The sequence below is a fragment of the Giraffa tippelskirchi genome, chromosome 2 (assembly GCF_054371585.1).
Source record: "Giraffa tippelskirchi isolate mGirTip1 chromosome 2, T2T-mGirTip1v1.2.pri, whole genome shotgun sequence".
NCBI classification, from domain to species: Eukaryota; Metazoa; Chordata; class Mammalia; order Artiodactyla; family Giraffidae; genus Giraffa; species Giraffa tippelskirchi.
The window spans coordinates 161928739-161945412 of NC_137276.1; the positions used below are offsets into that span (position 1 = coordinate 161928739).

At 35.9% G+C, this 16674-nt stretch overlaps 1 protein-coding gene across 25 annotated transcripts in view; it reads right to left on the minus strand.

Moving 5' to 3' along the window:
- ATP13A3 (ATPase 13A3) overlaps window positions 1-16674 on the minus strand; it is a 79482-nt gene that overhangs the window by 61056 nt on the left and 1752 nt on the right. For 7 of the 25 annotated variants that reach the window (XR_014067897.1, XR_014067908.1, XR_014067923.1 and 4 more), the window contains exon 3: window positions 2015-2076. The exons of the other annotated variants lie outside the window; for them this stretch is intronic. The gene's annotated coding sequence lies outside the window, so the exon portion shown is untranslated. The remainder of the gene's footprint in view (window positions 1-2014; window positions 2077-16674) is intronic. 25 annotated transcript variants of the gene reach the window in all.

Below are 16674 nucleotides of genomic sequence, written 5' to 3' on the forward strand. Positions count from 1 at the left end.
CTAAGCAAAAACATTAAGAAATTACATCAAGGTATATCATGATCAAACTGCTCAAAATTGAGATGAAAATCAATTTAAAATGACATTAAATTTCTTGCTAAAAACAATGCAGGTAAAAAGACACAGCAAGAGCTTTGAAGTATTAAGAAAAAGAAATTATGATGAGAATTCTATACCCAGCAAAAAAATACCTTCCAAAATCAAAGGTGAACTAAGTCTTTTTCAGATATAAAAGCTGGTAAAAATTCACCAACAGCAAACCTACACTATAAGAAGTTAAAGGAAGTCCTCAGACACAGGGGGTAACAAAGATAACTGATGGTAATACAGGTCTCTACAAAGGACTGAAGAATACCAGAAATGGTAACTGTGTGGGTAATTATACACAACAACAGCACAAAGAACACTGAGAAATGAAAGTACTCTCTTATAAGGTTCTTAAGAAAGCAGAAAAAGAACGGCAAGTAATACCCAGTGTAAGCAATTAAGAGAAAGACTAAAATTAGAGAAGAGATAAACGAAATTAAAGAAAAAAAGCTGGTTCTTTGACATCAATAAAACTATCATTTCTAGTTGCACACGGGGGCAGGGGGATAGAAATTATCGATATTAGGACTATGGCAGGAGACATTGCTTTAGATTATGCTGATATCAGAAGGAGAATCAAGGAACCAATAAGCAACTTTATACAAACATACCAACTTTTCTGCAGGTCTGAACTTACTTCCAAAAAAAAATTTTTTTTTTTTTAATCATTATGGACCAGGGAATGGCCATGAGTTGATAACTGCTAAAGCTCACTTAAAAGCTGAGTGATGGTCCATTAGAGTTCATTATACTAATTATTCTACTCTTTAATAATGATACTATTCTTTCTACTTTTTAACATGCATAAAAGATGGATTGGGAGTCTGGGATTAGAAGATACAAACTATTATATATACAATGGATAAACAACAAAGACCTACTCTATAACACAGGGAACTATATTCAATATCTTGTGATAAACCATAATGGAAAAGAAGGTGAAAAAGGATGTGTGTGTGTGTGTGTGTGTGTGTGTGTGTGTGTGTGTGTGTGTGTGTGTGTGTGTGTGAGAGAGAGAGAGAGAATAACTGAATCACTTTGCTATACAGCAGAAATTAACACATTGTAAATCAACCATACTTACCTAAGTTCTAATTTTTCAACATAGAATATATTTGTAGATAAATAAACATGCTTTTATAATTTTACAAAAAGAATTACCATTAAAAATCAATGTTTTCATTAATTTCACATACTCATAACTATTTAAAATATCTCTTGAGGAAGTACACATTAGTCCAAGATAATTACATTTTCATCTCATATGACCACAGCAAAAATACTTAAATGAGCTATTACATGATGCACTGCCTGGAACAATCTGAATTCACACTTTTTTAAACATAATTCTTGACCATATTACCTCATTACTCATCAAGTGTTATTTCTCTGAAATTTAACTTACTTTTTAAGGCAAAGTTCTTACGCCTTACCAAGTTTTACCAAAGTTGAAATAGTAAAAATAATTTAAGTAATTCAAATTAAAGGTTTCTCTAAAAGTCACCAATTACTATTCTCTCTAGACATATTAGACTTCAAAGGAAATTACCAAGATTTCACTTTTCACATAAACTTTTAGTAAAACCCACTGAGACAACTGCAACAGCTTACATTTGAACATAAACATGCTGAAAATACATATTTAAATTTCAAAAACATGTACATAAATAGCAATCCCTTAACATTTCTATGACATATCTATGAAGATAAAAATCTACATAAGCATTTCAAAATATATGACTTATAAAGGTGAAAATACATGTTAAACACTAGTCTACTAACTATCCAATTAAATATTTAAAGCTTTAATATCAAACTTCTAAAACCCACTGACTTACAGAAGTATATAACTTCTGGTGGTTTGAGTGCATGTGTTTTTTAATCAAGTCAATTTCTAGATCATAAAAAACAAAGAAATTTTTCTTACCAATAGCACTATATCATCATTCCTTCCAACTGTGATATTAGCAGAACTTTCAAAAGCCGGCTCTTAACAAAAACAAAATAAAACTAAGCATAAAAATTCATTCAAATGAGAAGTTTCTGCCACGTACTTGTTTGAGTTCTTTTTGAACTGTTTTCAAAATGACTAAGACACTAAAATTCAGAATTTTTTAATGTCCCAATTTTAAGTGGGTTTTCAAAAGATATAGTTTCAAGAGCTCCTAATATTTGAATAAATCGCATCTAGCTAGTGTACTGAGGTCCCAATTCCACAGTGCATGACGAGCCTTGATGTTATCTAAACAGCAAGCAGCTTATAGGCTATTGTGCTTAACCAAACCCTTCCTTGCATTTACAATGAACCTGATTTTTTTGTGTTGAGTAAAAAACAGCAGCACAGGACAAAATGAGGCTATCAGGAATAAAACTCACTAAATCTAATTTTTGTGAAAGTTAACTTTTTTCTACATTACATAAAGTATAGTATTAAATCTAGATAAGAGTCAGATCCCATTTCCTAAAACAGGATGAGTTGGCCTCAACAAGAACAGAAATGCCCAAACTTAAGGTATCTTTGCTTCAAACCTGAGTTTCACATGAGCTGTAACAATATTATAACAGTATGTGTGGCGGGTTTTCTTTGAGGATATGTACCTGCCTAAAATTCCAAAGTAGATAATTTTACAAGGTGATTTCATTAATGATCTGCCACTCAAGTAAAACCTCAAGCAAAGTATATTCTGAAAAACTATTTTTAATTTTTTACTTCAGTTGGTATTTGCCAACTTCAGGGAGACTGGAGTTAAAAGAAATAAAAACATACTATTTAATGTTCACAAAATTAAGAGTTAAAAAGTTCTCAAATGATATGCTTCGTAAGTTTGTAAACATGTACTTTTGAAGTCTTAAAAATTAAAACTGCACTAAACTTTTGGGCTACCTTGTATTGTTGAAAAACAAAATGAATCATCCTACTTTATTCTGTAGTTCTAGATTTTTTTTTCCTGAGAATTAAACATACCTACTCATGTTAAATAAAGATTTGATAAATACATCTTTCAAGACCACAAAGCAAAAGGTGTCATAAAAATCCTAAAGAATAAACAGCACAGCCAGCATTCTGAGTATTATTTCATTGTCAAATGTGTAGCATCCTCAGCAATTAAGATGACATTCTGCAATTCAAAAGCAGTTCTACTGAAATAAAATGTGCAGTAGTCAACTGAAATAAAATGTGCCCTAACAAACATGAAATTTTTACTCACTGTACCTTAATTTTAGTATCTATACAAATATTTGTGTAAAAAGAATAAAAAAATCTCCATCTCCCAACTGCAGTAACAAAATTGTGACAAGGGTAAAACTTAACACTCAAGTCAGCTCCTAACAATAAGAATGACATAATATAATTTAGTGAATACATGGAAATTTTACAAGGATACCAACTAAATTTTAACAAAGCTCTACTCAATACCCATTTTATCACTTCCCATCTTGAACTTTCTCTTATAATACATGCTTTTGTTTCTGTGTTTAGGCTTAAGGAAGACCATTGTATCCAATATACACCAAACCAAAACTGTATTTACATTTGCAAAGTACAGTCTTTGTATAATTTATTTTTTGCAAGTTACAAAACAATGTGATAGCTTAACAAAATAAGTTATAATTAGGAAAGGTAATGCAGTGTTCTGTCTTAGGGTCAATTTAAGAACATTAAGAGTTCTAATTTAACCTGCACTGTATGTAGCATATGTGCATACATTTTAATCATTTTTTATTATATACACTATTTAAAGAAAGAAAGAAACCCATTTATTCAGAGAAACTCCACGTGGTAAGACTATCATTACACAACATAATGGCTTTGAGTATTACAGTCAACTGTAAAGCATTTAATCAGTAAAAACTGGGAGAAGGCACCTTTGAACTGACAAATGGCATCTATGCTTTATTTTCATTATTTTAATTTAAAAAGGAAATGAGTAAAATTAATCATTTACATACATAACTAAGTTTGCATAATTAATTAAGCCCGTCTACTTAATGAGTTTTTTTCATTTATTCATGTTACTCTGATCTTAAAACTTTTATACTTCCCTTTAAACATTCCTCATGTATTCAACTTTGTAAAACTCCCTACTCAAGGAGAGTTTTGAAAGTACTGTAATTGTTAGATTTATTTCAAAATCTTACTAGTAGAAAGGCTCACTGTGGTTAAGACCAGCCCTGAAGAATGAAAATTCAAAACTGGCAGAACCAAAAAGGCCTCAAAAGAAAACTGGCACCCACCCCTAAAACAAAAGGCTGAACAGACCTGTAAACTGGTGATATAGCTAGTGTGTCAGGATGGGAAGGGAGGAGACTTCAGTACTCTTTGAATGCTCCTACCATCTATGTGCAGTAATATTTTTAAATAGATAAGGAAAGAAAGAAGAAAGACTGAGCATATGTACAGAATTCTAATTCTACCACACATGGCCACCTTGGGCCTGAACCTGTGGGAACCTCCAAATAGTCTCTATTAAAGCATTCCACTCTCTCTGCCTGAATAGCACTCTCTCTCACTGTTATTTTACCCCAGACACGGTAAAGAAGCCATTTTGAAGGCTCCCTTAACAAATATATTTCAAGAAAGCTACAGTTGGCTCTTTTTATTTTTTATTATTTTATTTTTCTATTTTCTCCCTATTTTGGCTCCCCTGAGGAAAAGTACTAACCAGAGATACAGCATAAGCAACAGCAAATTCTAAATTATTTTATCAAACTAATTCATTATAAATCTTAAGTGAGCATATATGCCATGTTCGTTACTATATTAGGAACAGTAAGAGATATACAACATTATCCCAAAATAAAAAAAAACCAAAAAACAGAAGAGTACCGAACTCAAGAGTCAGCTTTAACTTGTTCTTAAATGTTGACTAACCCCACATGAACTATTTCGCAAGTTCCTTCACCCATCTTGGTTTCAATTTCTCCACTAAAATGAGACAATTGTAATAAATCACGATTCATTCCAGCCATGAAAGTTTTTGACCTCCAGAAGTACTACTGCCTGTGTATATAGCCCGCTGTTGCGCTCTTTCACCATTAGGTGGTGCTCCAACATTGGTAAGAAAGGCTGACAGTTTTCACAACTTTGACAAAGCAATCACTGATTAAGTATGATTAAAGGTAAGAAATTTTATACAAATTTTTTTTAGTACCAATGCAAATATTAATATGACAAAGTAGGAGCTGCTCATAAGAAAACTTCTGTTTCATGTGTCTCAATGGAAAATAAGACATTGCAATAAACATAAAACACATGATAATGGCAGATGTATTATTCCCTTCATACAGATTACTCCCAAATTCACACTCATCTGAAACCAGAATTTAGGGTACAATGTTGTAGAACCAGAGAGGAGGGAAAACAGTAACAATTAAAGAGCTCATGATCCTACTGGAGAACAAGATAAGATAAAGTATGAAATTATGTGATAAAATTACTTAACTATTAAACTGGCAACAATAAAAAAAAAAAAGCACCTTTGTACATTGCTGCTAAGAGTGAATCTGTACTAGCTTTTTGGAAAATCAACTGACTATATAGGAAAACTTAAAACCTCCTACATATTCTGATCCAACAATCCCAATTAGAAATCACACAGGTACCTATACGTGTATGTTACCACGATCTCTTTCTTCAAATTCCTCTCTGTATTATTAGACTTCTGAAACAATGTAAAAGTTTTGGACTTTTTTTTCCTTTGGGAGTGAGAATGGGTACTTACAAACAAAAAACCTAGTTGAAACAAATGAGAGTATTTTAAACACACACAGAAGAAACTATATAGCATGGGCATTTAATATAATAGGAACTGACAAATCAAGAGTTCTAATAACAACTATGTAGATAAATCAAATTGTTTGAGCCTAATTCCCCAAACTAAGAGATAGACTTCTAGGGTTAAGGGATTAAATGGTACAAACTATTATGTACAGAGTGAGTTACAAGGATATATTGTACAAAATAGGGAATACAACCAATATTTTATGATAACTATAAATGAAGCCTAATCTTTAAAAATGTGAATCACTATTATTTTATATGTGTAACTTACATAATATTGTACATCAACTGTACTTCAATTTTAAAAAGTTACTTTATAGAGGGTATGGTAAAGGTTTTCGTTAAGCAATATATACATGAATGTTTCTTCCATTTTAATGCAAATTAGTAACTATTTCTTCTAAACTGTAATGCTATTAAGCCAAATCCCTAATAGCTTGTTTGACATTTCAATCAGCGATTTAAAAGGTGGTCTTTGAAATCTAGGCACATTAATTCTAAGACTCATTTTTCACATTTTAGCATAGTTACAACTAGGATATACCTTAGATGTCACTGTTGCAGTTGACAGTTAACCCCAGTGATGCAGCCATCAATGCATGCTCCTAGGACAGTGTTTATAGCATTGTCATTTCAGCTGAGTAAAGCGCATTATTGGCACTACAATGCTCAGTTTAAGTTGATGATTAAAAGTATTCCAAAAGACTACACTGTAGTTGAATATTAAAACATAAAGTGATCATTTGCACAGAAAAGTATTCAAATAGAGCAGCAGAGTGGAAAGGAAGGACTAGGATTAGAAACAGGGGGGGAGCAGAGAAGAGCAGAGAAAAAAAAAAAGAGAGGTGGACAGGAGAACTATCCAGAGAATTACACTTCTAAATCTTCAGTATGTTAAGGAGTTACACATGGACTACAGATTTGTTCATTTTTCTTATAACAACAAGCTCCAAATAATTTTTCTTCATTAACTTAGCAGTTCACTTCAGGATTATTGTATTATGCTTGTAAGAAAATAAAATTTACTCATGATCTATACCACAGTATGGCTCACATTTCATTCTTCCAAACATTATAAAGACTCAACCACAAAGAAGCACAAAATTACCAGGAAACCATTCTGTACAAAAAATCCAATCCTGCAAATTTACAATTACAATTGATAGGCACTTGGATCAGTTTTCTTCAATTATGTGAATTTGGGAAAACCCACTTTACTCTTTTTTCTCCAATTTGAAACTTACCTAAGTTGACTCAGCATGGAAAGGAAGTATAAAGCCCTTATATATGCATTCAACAAATACTTTGATAATATGGAACTTTAAATTTCTATTGGAGAGGATAATGGCCTTACTCAAGGTACAACTATCACAGAAATCTAAACTTCTTCATTTCCTATGGTCATTCTGTAATCCACTATTCAGGACTAAAGAAAAAAATCAATGTGTTTGGGTACTATTGACTGACATTTGTAGAAGGATTTTCAGTTTACAAAATATTTTAACTGGCATTATCTATTTACCAGTTTTCAATCAATATTGTCTTTTAAAAACTGAAGGAAAATAATCTTCACTTAACTAAGATTAGCATTTTGCACTTTCCCTAGAAAGCCAAGCATGGGATGACTTTACATCGCAAAGCCTTACCAACAAATTAAGGGATCTCATGTAGATAGCACCATCCATTTTCCAAAAATTCATCTGAAAGCAGCACATACTTGAAATACATGCTTTCATACAGAAAACAGTGACTAAGTTCCCAAGACAGAGCACAAATTACCTTTTTAACCTACCACAGTGCAGCTGAATTCTACTTCCTATCACACTAGACTGGGTCATGGGGCAGGTAGCCAGGTGACCAAGCCTCTACTTCCTCTGAGCACTTCTTAGCCATTAATATTCTCTATGCTTCCGTCAGGGGCAACCACCAATCAGTATTGTCAGCACTGTCTCTCCCAGACCCACAGATTCAAACATCTACTGACCACATTTTGCTAACACCCAAAAGGCTTGTTTCATCTTCCAAAAACCAGCTCTCCCACTTGCTGCCGCTACTACCAGCTCCCTCTACTCCTTTAACAGATAGCCCTTGCCTCAAAAGCCATGCCAGGAATTTGGAAGTCATCCTAGACTCCTACCTATCCGACACCTTCTATATCCATCTGGGCTCTGTCTTATCATCTCTGCTTTTCTCATACCCACCTCCCCTATCTTCACGGGCATGCCTCAGCTTGGGTCCAGAGCCCTCTCCAGTCTCCTCATTCAAAGCAACAGAAGAACCAGATAGGATCATTTCTCTTTGTTCAAAATTTCCAGAGCTCCCTATTGTCTGCAGCAGCATTTCCCAATTGATAAAAGTCCCTCCAAAATTTTAAAGGCATTGCCTGCTCATATAAATTGAAGAAAAGTACTGAATTAAACAAAGTGAAGCAGCCTTTTTACTAGCAAGACTTTGGAAAGTTTACAACACACAATACTACTATGTGTTTGCCCTCCATAGGAAACTGGGGCAAAAGAGAGGCCCGACAGGGCTCCAGGACAAAGTCACAACTAATTGGAAGACAAAATCCTTAGGAACCTGGCCCTGCCTAGCTGTCAACATCATTCTCCAGTCAACAATGGTTATTAATTCACCTCCTACAAATCTTAATCTCGTCTATACAGAACACAGCTTGCAGTTCCTCTAAGAGCCCTACTGATTTCCTCATTCCTTTATATACGTTGTTCCTTCTGCAAAAAATGCCCTCCTCAACCTAACTTAGTCTGGCTGAAGAGCTCCTGCTAGTTCTTCTAGACCATGGTCAACTACGTTCTCTAGGAAGCTTTGATGAATCTCTTAAGTAATGAAATCTTTCTTTTTTAAAGTATGGAGCAGGCATTGCGGTTCTAGCACACAGAGAGGCTAGCTCATACAAGAGTCGAGAGTACTTCTGAGTTTCCCTGAAGGGTCTCCCCACTGTCATTTCATCCACTCCTGCCCAGGAGCAGCAGGAGTGCTGCTGGCAGGGGCAGATGGAGCTGGTGCTGTGGCAATCCCATGGATCACCCATTCTTCTTGGACTGAAAAGCTCTGTTTCTGTTTTAGAGACCACTGACGGTCAATTTTTCATTATTATGGACTGAAAGTCTCCCAACATGTTCATCAATGAACTTAAAACAGGGCCTTTATCCTAACCAAGTATTAGTATCTTGAAATCTAACCCCAGACCAATTGTTTGATTTAGGAAAAGGCAAATTGAGAAAACCAAGATTTTGCCAAAGTACTCTAATATTTCAAAATAAATGTAATAATATTACATTAGCATTCCAGCAAGAATCATTAAGGTTGATCACTACTTCCTATTTAATAAAAAATCATTTGTTGGAATGTCATGTCCACACATGCCAAGTACAAGCTACATTCTGGAGATTACAAAGATTACATTTCCAACCTCAAGAAGCCAAATCTAGGTTAGACAAGTAAGTAAGCAAACAAACATATCACACAAAGTGGTTGCACACTGCAGTAAAGTATGCATCATGGGAGCACTGAGAGCAGGGAGGGGCACAGGGAGGGAGGAAGAGGTGGGCAGGGGACAGAGAAGTCTGCAGAGAAGAGCTAGCTCTCCCTTGATCTAAGACCTGATGACCTGATGACCTGACGCGTGAAGTTCATCAGGCAAACAAGCAGTACAAAGAGAAACGAGAGAGGGATGGAATCCAAGTAGAGGAATTACCACATGCAGAAGTGCTAAGGTAAGAAATCTGAGAAAATGTCAGGGAATACACGTTGCCTGAACTAGCTGGAGCACAGGATGGCCTCTGAGGAATGGCTGGAAATGGAGCTTTAAAAGATGGCACAGAATCAAATTATGATGAAAGACCTTGTTTGATAAAGTTATGGATTCAGTTCAGTTCAGTTGCTCAGTCGTGTCTGACTCTTTGCGACCCCATGAACCATAGCATGTCAGGCCTCCCTGTCTAGCACTAACTCCCAGAGTCTACCCAAACTCATGTCCATCGAGTCGGTGATGCTATCCAGCCATCTCCTCCTCTGTCGTCCCCTTCTCCTCCTGCCCTCAATCTTTCCCAGCATCAGGGTCTTTTCCAATGAGTCAGCTCTTCACATCAGGTGGCCAAAGTATTGGAGTTTCAGCTTCAACATCAGACCTTCCAATGAACACCTAGGACTGATCTCCTTTAGGATGGACTGGTTGGATCTCCTTGCAGTCCAAGGGACTCTCAAGAGTCTTCTCCAACACCACAGTTCAAAAGCATCAATTCTTCAGTGCTCAGATTTCTTCACCGTCCAACTCTCACATCCATACATGACCACTGGAAAAACCATAGCCTTGACTAGACGGACTTTTGTTGACAAAGTAATGTATCTGCTTTTTAATATGCTGTCTAGGTTGGTCATAACTTTCCTTCCAAGGAGTAAGCGTCTTTTAATTTCATGGCTGCAGTCACCATCTGCAGTGATTTTGGAGCCCAGAAAAATAAAGTCAGCCACTGTTTCCACTGTTGCCCCATCTATCTGCCATGAAGTGATGGGACCCGATTCCATGATCTTAGTTTTCTGAATGTTGAGCTTTAAGCTAACTTTTTCACTCTCCTCTTTCACCTTCATTAAGAGGCTCTTTAGTTCTTATTCACTTTCTGCCATAAGGGTGGTGTCATCTGCATATCTGAGGTTATTGATATTTCTCCCGGCAATCTTGATTCCAGCTTGTGCTTCCTCCAGCCCAGCGTTTCTCATGATGTACTCTGCATCTAAGTTAAATAAGCAGGGTGACAATATACAGCCTTGACGTACTTTTTCCTATTTGGAACCAGTCTGTTGTTCCATGTCCAGTTCTGTTGCTTCCTGACCTGCATACAGGTTTCTCAAGAGGCAGGTCAGGTGGTCTGGTATTCCCATTTCTTTCAGGATTTTCCACAGTTTATTGTGATCCACACAGTCAATGTAATGAAGCTTCTGAACTTTTCTCAACTGAAAGAGACCCAAGTCCATGAGGAGGGGCCCACATTCCCAAAGAACACCATGTGAAAGGGGTGCAAAGCAGCAGTTCTGAGTTCCCTTGCTATATTGTGTACCTCTAAGAAGGCAGAACTCACCTATCAGTGTACACCCAACATTCAGTCCTGTGCTGGGCACCGACAGGATGTAACAAAGTATCCAGTAGTTAGATATGCTAACACAATCTCAGGGCTCAACTAAGAAGACCTAACACAGCCTCTTTCCTTACTGCCTATAAAAATCACAACTCTTATGCACTACAATAACTGGTAACTGCCATAGCTTTTAAAAGAACATGCAAAAAGGTCATTCACTATGGGATGCAGAGAAAGGATCTGGGGGAAAAACCCATTAAGATGCTTTTGAACATGACAAAATTAAGCAGTTTTTCTATTCTTCTCACTGAAGACTGAACAGAAAATACCTGTGGATTATAACAAGTATATTTTCACATCAAAAGACCTCAGATAAAAATAGATTAAATAAATAAAATAGGTAAATAACAAATAAATAAAAATAGATAAAATAAAAATCAATTTTAACTAAGAATTTGCTAGATTAGTCTTTAAAGTAATTAAGTGCTCCTTAGGCCACCTGCCTGTAGTACTTTACATTTTACTTAGTAAACTGAATTATATTATGATAATTAGCAGACAAGTAAGAACTCCACCTCTGGTGCTTGGGGATATAATAAAAATAGTAAGGAAAAAATATTTGGTCCAAGAAGAACCAGTGACTCACATTTTAAAGAAATCAATCCAAAGGCCACAGAAGTGAAACAAATGTCAAGCCCTCTTTTTAAAGAAAAGATGAAGACATATTTCACTAATCAGAATTTCTAAATAAGGGAACATAAAATCCTATTAAGAAAACATAATTAAACATATTTTTAAATTTTATAATGTAGCCAGGGAGAGAAACAACAGGTAACAGTAATACAGAGGATGGGGGGGAAGGAGTCTGAAGACACACCCAATTACACCAAGATAAAAATATACATCAAATGTATATAAGAGACACATGAAATTAACACTTTTTAGGATGTTGCTACCAAAGATGCAAAATCATGGTATTTTTCCTATGAAAAGCCTGAATTAAACAGTATGTCATTATGGCCTGCTACTCTAGTTGAAAAAAGCAATCCTCAATCACAATCCACACACTCTCTCATCACACACACACACAGAGACACACACAGTGTGACTTGTTTTGACTATGTTAAATATTATTAAACTAACAATAGTAATTTACCAATTACTGGGCCTCTTACCCTCAGAACTCTCTAGGTTTTATTACCTCCATTCAGCAAATGATGAAACTAAAAACAGTGAAGGGACTACAGAGGTAGTTAAGTGATGAGGCTGGAATTCAAAATCTCTCATATGTATAAGGTTCTGAGGTCATATTTTAACCAATATACCATGCCCTCTACTGGGGTATACGACTGTTAAATCTTTAGACACCATGACATTTCTTTAAAGAATGGGGTCTTCCTACTGTGCTACCCACAGAGTGATATTAAGTTCAAATATTTTAAGCTTCTTGGAAAACATTAACAACTTATAGTTGTTTTAAGATAATGCAAATCTTGCTCCCAGTAAGGTGACATTCACTCTGAAACACTGAAAGTAGCCAAATATCCACCTAAAATTACAAACAGTACCAACAGTGCCCCAATAATCCCAACTTTATTCCTTAGCCCTTAATTATGCTAGTGTGTGGTATAAAACACCCAGTATAACCCTAGGGAAATAGATTTTCAAAAACACCTAATTTCTTTCTCTATTATTCACACTGTAGAATCACATCACACATGGATTTAATTATATCAATCCAATTATCTGTGCTGCACGAAAAAAGAAAAACAAAGAGAAAAACAAAGAGAAAAATACTCTAAATAACGGTGGTAGGATGCTTGCCCTCACATCCTCATCCCAGAGTGAGCAGGCAGTGGAACTGACTCTGCTGTTCCTCAGTCGATCCAAAGTCCCATCACCCGTCGAGATTACAACTCCAGAAAAAAAGTCACCTGTACTAACAGCTGGGGAAAACACTAGCTTGTGAGAACTGAAAAACAGTACGTCGGTTAACCAGTTTTCCAATTGGTGCCTTCCTAAACCACTTTTTCATGGGTAATTTTGACTACACAGGATTTTACCTTAAATGAGAATTTAAGTCCAAAGCCCTTACATAAAACTGGATTTCACTTTACTCAGGTCTTTAGATCAGAAAGAATTAGGATCCAAAACACTTGTCTTTTATATAGCAGAGTAAGTTACTAATGTATTTTTCATCCTACTCCACAAATGGGAAAGAGAGCAATAGGATGCTGTAAAGAAGCCATACTCAACACCATGACTTACTTTAAAATGAACTAAAAATGTAACAGAAGTCTGTCAAATGAGCAAAAGCAATCCTTTAAACCTGGTTCTCAACGGAGAAAAAAAACAAACCCACAAACATCCACCAAGTTTTGAGATGTGCCATTACTACACAGTACAAACTAAAGACAGAGTGGAAAGAATACTCAACCAACACAAAGCTTCTCCTTTACCAACATGCAGTCACTTACCTCTCCAGATATCAGTTTCCTTTTCTATAAAAAGAAGGGACTAATCTAAATAACCTTTGACCGTTCAACATTATTATTTTCCAATCTCCTACCTCCTTATTTCCATGTCCAACTCATAAATCTTTTGTGAAAAAAATAAGAAAAACTAAGTAAGAGTCAATTAATCAAGTGTGCTAAGGTAGAACAGTTTTTCACTTCGCCACCAATAACAGTCAGAAATATTTTTATTTAAAACTTTTGAGAAAGATTATATAGACATCAGCAAGTTTCACATCATGTAATCAGGAAATTCTACCCTAACTCACTGTTCCTGGAAATTTTATTTCTAACCTAACTAGTATCTGATTGTCAATGGATTTTTTCGGGGGGTGGGGGTGGGTAGGGAGTTGTGGGTAGGGGGCAGGGCGTGCTGCGTGGCTTATGGGATCTCAATCCCCCAACCAGGGATTGAACCCAGGCCCCTGGCAGTGGAAGCACAGAGTCCTAACTACTGGACCGCCAGGGAATTCCCTCAACAGATTATTTAAAAGGAAGATCCATGGCAAGTAAGTGAAAGGGTTAACTAGACAGATATTTTGATTAAGAGACTGATTACAACTTACTTCACTCATCACAGGTCACATGCAAAAAAGGGACTTCAAACACAGAGTACTACTCCTTCTCGCATTCTCAGCTCATACTAGTTTTAGTGGCCTTTGGTGATAGAAGGGGTGAAAGATGCATTTTCACCTGTAACTTCAAAGACGTGCCTCTGGGCAGCTCCATTTTCATAAATCTATAAGAACTCTTCCCTTGGGGAGACACCTTGTGGTACATAAGTCCTTTTTAAATTTGGACAGTCTCTAAGTTTGTTATTTGAGTTAATGACTTACCATCTCACCTAGCAAAGGCCCCAGTACAAGCCTTTGGGTTTACGTATTATGAGGTCTGGTGTTAGGAAAGTTCTATCTGGAGAGCTGGTCTATGTAAACTCTTCAGCATTCCTCATCCTCAACTTTCCTCCCTCTCAGACATTTGATACCTGGCCAACTCTCCCTTTCCTTCATTTCACTTTTTTCCTTTCTTACTGAAGATCAAAAAATCATTTCAACTCACCACTGTAACAGTGATTGTTTCTTCCAATTACCATTTATTCATGACATTTCACATTACCTCTATGTTTAATCTTACTAATACAAATATTTTTATCTCAATTTTATAATTACTAGTTACCATTAATTTCCCTTGTGGCTCAGCTGGTAAAGAATCTGCCTGCGATCTGGGAGACCTGGGTTCAATCCCTGGGTTGGGAAGACCCCCTGGAGAAGGGAAAGGCTACCCACTGCAGTATTCTGGCCTAGAGAATTCCATGGACTATATATTCCATGGGGTCGCAAAGAGTCGGACACAACTGAACCACTTTCACTTCACCATTAATTCAACATATTCTACCTTATAAATGACACTGACTTTTCTCCAGATTAAAAAGCCTAGAACCTTTTATTTTTTAACCTGAATGTTAAAATATGTGGCCCAATTCTGATCCTCTCTTATTCCTCTACTTTCAACAAATGAAGATTAAAGCCACTAACTATCATCTCCTTGCACATAACCTGGACTAGTTAAGTGGGTCAGTTAGAATACAGTTTTGATGACTACATATTTACTCTCTCCAGTGGTCTTCATTTTACACAGAAAAACTATGTTCCAAAACCAAAGACTAAATCTCATCAGCTAATTCTTAGATCCAGATTGAACCAGATGAGCTACCTAGCACATTCAGAACACATTCCATCACTGGGACAAAACTTCTGAATATGTATCAAGTAGATCTCAGACATTAGACTATCTTCCTTTAGCATACCACTGGCAGTTGTTTTAAGAATGTTGTTTTCAGTAAGTGATAAGCTGCTAACTCCTATTCAACTTAAGATCCATTCACAAGGTCTCCCGCTTAGGTTACCCAATATCCTTGTGAACAGAAACCAGCTTTAAATGAACCAAGTAATCAGTATCATTACAAAATTCTGTCTCTTAAGATTTTAGAAATTACAACCCTCATTGTCATTCACAAGCATGAAATTCCCATTTCCACCATCACCTAGACCAGTGGGAAAAGTTACAAAAGAAACAAAATTCCACAGGATGCCCCATATCACTCATCACTGCCCATTTCCTAGGACTGCCTCAATTTTAGCAATAAAGTATATTCACATCTTGAAACTTTATATTCACAGTGGTTACAAAACCACCATACTAAACAAGCACAGCCAGATTCAGTATATGGAATGGAAGGGGGAAAAAAACTATTTACTAGGTGCCAGGAAGAGTGCTCTTTCCTTTACATATGCTCTCAGCTAGTTCTCAAAAGTCTTTGATCTAAGTACTAGTATTCTCCTTTGTTAATAAAAAAAGAAAGAAAAAGAAGAACAGGGAAGTTAAGCAAAGTAACAGTATGATAATTTTAATAACCAAAGCTACCCCAAATAAAGCTTCCTGGACAAAGAACACAGCCCTATTACTACATAATTTGAACACAGAGTCAAAATAAAGCCTGTCAACTTTATTTTCAAAAGAAATTGCTACTTAATATTTTTATTATAACTGCACTACTTAGGATTTAAAGCAACCAGGATCAACATTTTTCCTACTCAATTCTCTGATCAAAAACAGGCTTTGTTGTTCTGATGTTCAAAAATCTCACTTAGCTGTCTCACCCTCACCTGATCTAATGGTGGATAATGCAAAAACAAGGACAGTAGCAAAAGTAAACTTGCATGATACTGATTAATAACAGGCCTACTATTTCAAGCAACTGCCTTTAAAAGGGGTCGCTAAACCATAATGGGATGCTCATAAACTTTTGTTTTGGCAACTATTAGCTTATTCTGCAAAGCAACAATCCTAAGAATACCACATATATTCCAGTGAAACAAAATTAATACATGTCCTGAATTCTAAGCAAAGGCAGAGCATTTTTAACTAAGTAATCACCCTTCAAAAGACAATCAAATCAGAACATCTTCAGTTTAGCAGCAGTCTTCAGAAAACTGTTCATTTTGCAATAATCTTAAACGTCCCTGCATTTCTCAAAGATTTAAAAAAATTCTAACTTCCTGACTCAGAGATCCAAAATAGCCATTACATATACAAATATTCTACTCATTTAGTTTGGAATCATGTGCAGGAAACCTAGGTTTCTGTTTCTAGGTTTACAACTCCATACCCATTCATTTTGCACTAACATAACCACTAA